The following is a 4,905-nucleotide window of genomic DNA, read 5'->3' as shown; positions in this document are numbered from 1 at the left end:
GTGCATGGCAGAGTGGAGACTAGTGGCAGAAATGGCGACGCGAGCATTCTTTTTAACATTCAGTTGAACCGAGCGGTTTCTACCAGATGAATGCCGGGGCACATCAAAGGACTTCATGAGCATTTGTTGCGAGGACAACTTCGTTCGTGGCCAGAGAGGACGTTATCAGGGAGGCCATGCATCGTGGCTGTTTTGTTTTTTTTTTTTTGAGAATTTCGTGGCTGGGTGATTAAAGAGCCTATGACGTTTCTTTTTCGACTACGAAAGGCCAGCCGCATGGTTGCGCGAGCCCACGAACGAAAATCCATCAGCCCACGTAGCTCGGCCAGGCCAGGTACAAAGAAGCGAGGCGGGTAGACGCTGCACGAGCGTGTGCGAGGACGAGGCAAACAAAAAGGCTGACGTGGACGGGTCTTCTATTTAGAGATATAAAAGATTAGGTGGCAGATTTAATGACACATGGCAGTTTAGGATTGCTTAAGGATGCATGATGATGTGGATACCTTGCATGTGCAGGAAAATGGGATCACCTATTAAGAATAGAAAGATACCTGCAGTGCACAAATGACAAGAGCACCGGATACATCGTCCCCATGCTCATGGCTAGAAGAACATCAGCCTTGATGAATGGTGAAATTTGGGATAAATCTCAGAGGGATAAGAGCATCTCCACCGGTAGCCTCCAAATAGGCGCCGGCAGGGACGCCGACACCTCCGTTTGGGGGGCGCGAGCACTGCATCCTCTATTTGGGGGAGCTGTTTCCACACCGGCGCCCCCAAAACGACGGCCCCGATAGATGTTTGGATTGAATTCGTAAATAAATGCATAGAAAATTGAATAAGAAATATTTTATTCCACAAACTAATACATAATTGGGAACGTGGTTTACATGAAGATATAATTTGGAACATAGTTTCCACAAACTAATACATAGTTTGAACCATGGTTGACACAAATATAAAACGTTGCAAAGAAAAACTAAACCTAACTAGACCGGTCATCGCAGGTTTCGTGTGTTCGCTGCGAACAAAGAACACTCGAGGGCACACCCAGTCACCCAAACTGGAAAATCCAGCTGGCGAGGGTGCCCCTGTTGGTTCTTTCGATGAAGAACATCCGAAAACATGCGCCGATATTCGCTGCGAAGAAACAATACTCGTCAGTCGTCCTCCTCGGCGATGTCGACGTGGTAGTTCTGGCGGCAACGCGTGTCGTCGAACACCTTGACGCTCATGTCTCTGTCGCCGAAGTAGGAGAACCCGAGCACGAAGCCGGCTTGGAGGTTGTGGTGGCGCGCGAACTTCTCCCAGCCGATGTGGAGGTACATGTGTTATCACCAGATTTTGGCCAAATCAGGAGATGGGCCGTAAGTGAGATGGGTTTGAAGGATTACGCGTGGAGGATCTCTGAAGCCGCCTGACACGAAGGAGTTGGGCTAAATTGCCCATGTATCTGTATTATAGTAGATCGTATCTTAAATTAGAAGTTAGAGTTTTACCCGTGCACGGTTAGGTGCACGCCTGAATTAGAAAGTCCCCGGGACTATAAATATGTATCTAGGGTTTATGGAATAAACAACAACCAACGTTCAACACAAACCAATCTTGGCGCATCGCCAACTCCTTCGTCTCGAGGGTTTCTTCCGGTAAGCACCATGCTGCCTAGATCGCATCTTGCGATCTAGGCGGCACTAAGCTTATTACGTTGTTCATGCGTTGCTCGTGCTTTGAAGCCTTTTTGATGGCGAGCAACGTAGTTATCTTAGATGTGTTAGGGTTAGCATTGTTCCTCGTATCATATGCGTCGTCGTAGTGCAACCCTTATACATCTAGCCGCCCCTACACCTATCTTAGGTGTAGGGGCGGCACCCGCTTGATCATTGTTTAGTAGATCCGATCCGTTACGGTTGCTCCTTGTTCTTCAAGGATTAGTTTAATATCCGCAATAGTTAGGCCTTACAAAGGGTTGGAGGATCCGGCGGCGTGTAGGGTGTAGTTTGCTAGCCCTAGACAGGATGTTCCGGGGATCAACCTCGTGTTGGTTTTTAGGCCCTGTCTAGGATCGGCTCACGATCACCGTACGCGAGCGCGAGGCCCAATCGTGAGTAGGATGATCCGACTATGCGGTGAAAACCCTAAATCGTCGTAGATCGCATTAGCTTTATCTTGATCAAGCGGGACCACCATATATTCGGACACCTTGTACGAATCATGGGTGGATCGGCTCTTTGAGCCGATTCACGGGATAACTCGAGAGCCGATCGAGGCTCGTATTTAATGTTTACGTGTATGCCATGCGAGGAAACTAAGCGAGGCATCATCCAACACCTTCCTGACCAGGTATAGGTCAGGTGGCACGCCCTTGCGACGAGCATCGGACGTGTGACCGAGAAGGCTTTGCGGGCCGTCGCTGCGAGGGACTAGAGCCGGCCGCAGCCACGAGTTGTTCCCGGCTCTACGGTGTTGCCGGTCGCTGCCCGCCGGTGGGTTTCGACCGCAACACATTCGGCACGCCGGTGGGACAATCTTTGACATCCACCGCATCGCCATCTACATCCGAGATGGCGGAAAGCACTCCGGTCAAGTACGAGGATCCGGCGGCGAGCTCAAGAAGAAGCATGACGAGATCAAGACGGTCCTCGAAGCCGACCTCATCGGCTCTTTCCACGGAACCCGCTCCCATGGCATCGGGTGGAAGGGGTTCTCACTGAAGGCGCGCTCGATGGAGTGGACCTGTCCTCCCCATCGAGAAGAACGCACCAGGTCGGCTGCGTCGAGGAGATCAACTTCATGGTGGCTCATTCGCTGCACCGCCACTCGAGAGCACTGGTGAACACTTTGGAGCGTGTCGCTCTGCGCGTGATCCGGGAAATCATGAGCCACCGGTATTCTCCGTCGGGACCAGCTACGGGGACTTACCAAGGAGAGATGCCACTCCAGTCCCGTCCACCGCTGCCGTTCGCGTTGGCAGCGCCAGAAGTGCCGAACTCATCGGCATACGTCGTCTACAAGATTGGTGGTGACCCTAGTGACTACCAATTCCTACATGAGGCGCCCAAGGAGGTCCCGCACGGATACACGTGCGCATACGTGCCAGACTGCAGCAGTTGGGCACTCTCGAGCCAGGTTGCAATGGCAGGGACTTCTGGAACAGCAGGAGGAACGTCAGGAGCAGATCTTGAGAAGCAGACGTGGCTAGCTAAATACGCCACTCCGACAAACCTCCAGAGCTCAGCTCCTGCGGTTGGCTCAGAACTGGAAAAGCAAGCATGGCTGGCTAAGTATGCCACCCCGGCGAATCTTCGGGGTTCGACACCTTCGGCCATCACCGCGGATCAGATTTGTACAATTACGAAAGACCAATTCGGCATGATGCCGAAAAGGAAGACGTTCGGCTATACCAAGCCATACCCCAACGAGTACGAATTGATCCCGCTACCACCCAAATATCGGCTCCACGACTTCACAAAGTTTAGTGGATCAGATGGCTCCGGCTCCATCGAGCATGTGAGCCGATATTTGGCACAGGCTGGGCACGATCTCGGCATCGGACGAGCTGCGTGTGAGGTTCTTCGCACGGTCCCTCACGGGATCGGCTTTCGGGTGGTACACATCGCTGCCACCGAACTCAATCCGGACTTGGAAGCAGTTGGAAGAGCGGTTCCATGGCGGTATCACTCGGAGGCTTCCGAGGCTGGCATTGCCGATCTAGCACAAGTACGACGAAGCGCGGGGAAACGAGTGTCGAGAATACATCCGGCGCTTCGGGACCGTCGAGGAACCGATGCTATTCGGTTCACGTAAGTGAAAAAGAAGCGATCGAGTTGGCGGTGGTGGGTCTCTCATCATCGATCAAGGACGTGGCCTCCCAAGCGGACTACCCTTCATTGGCGCACATGGTGCGAAGGCATCGGCATATGAACAGCGCCACCCAGATGTTTACCAGGACAAATTCAAGCGTGCGGTGGTCCTGGTTGAGGCAGACGAGGATGAAGGTGCTGCGGGAGATCAGGAGGTAGCAGTGGCTGAATGGGCTCGGGCGGCAAGTCCCGTGTCCTGTAAGTGGGTTAAGCCACAAGGTCATCCAAAAGGGTTCGACTTCGACGTGACCAAAGCTGAGCAGATTTTCGACCTCTTACTCACGGAGAAGCAGCTAAAGGTACCCGAAGGCCACAAGATCCCCACGGTGCAAGAGGCTGAACGGAAAGCCATGCGCAAGTGGCATAACACGTTCACCCACGCCACCAACGACTGCGGGGTGTGGCGTCGGCGAGATCCAAATGGCGATAGAAAAAGGGCGGCTAATTTTCAACCGATACGCCATGAAGGTCGACACACACCCCTTCCCCGCCGTTAATATGGTGGAGTATACTTACCATGGAGGGTGCCAGCCAGATTTCTCGTGCAACATCAACATGGTGGGACCTGGGCACCACTCTGGTAAGGACGGAGATGAGGGCAGCTGCTCTCATAGCAAAGACACAGAGGAAGCCGCTCCACGCGATCGGCTCCGCCACGACGGCAAGCGCTACGTCACGAGAGGGAGAAGTGAAGAACATAAGATATCGGCGACCTCTCTGCGATCACCTCCTCAACAAGTATGTGAGTCGGTATGGCCAACGCCGACGACACGGCGACGATGATGAAAAAGATCGGTACGGCTAGGGACGACGAGGAGACGTCGTCGGCATGATCACGACGAGGAGCGATATGAGCGCCACGCCAAAGAAAAGTTGAGGGAGCAAGACGACGTGGATAGGCACTGGGACTGCCCCTTCTTCAGACACTGCTGGGTTTCAGGAATGAGCCGATTGCCTACAATCGGCAATTGCCCAGAATGTAAACAAAAGAAGAAGGATGCAGCTAACGTGTCCGTGTTCAAACGTCTAGGGCCTCTCCCGCCTC

The sequence above is a fragment of the Lolium rigidum genome, chromosome 6, assembly GCF_022539505.1.
Source record: "Lolium rigidum isolate FL_2022 chromosome 6, APGP_CSIRO_Lrig_0.1, whole genome shotgun sequence".
In the NCBI taxonomy this organism is placed as follows: domain Eukaryota; kingdom Viridiplantae; phylum Streptophyta; class Magnoliopsida; order Poales; family Poaceae; genus Lolium; species Lolium rigidum.
This window is presented reverse-complemented; position numbering follows the sequence as displayed.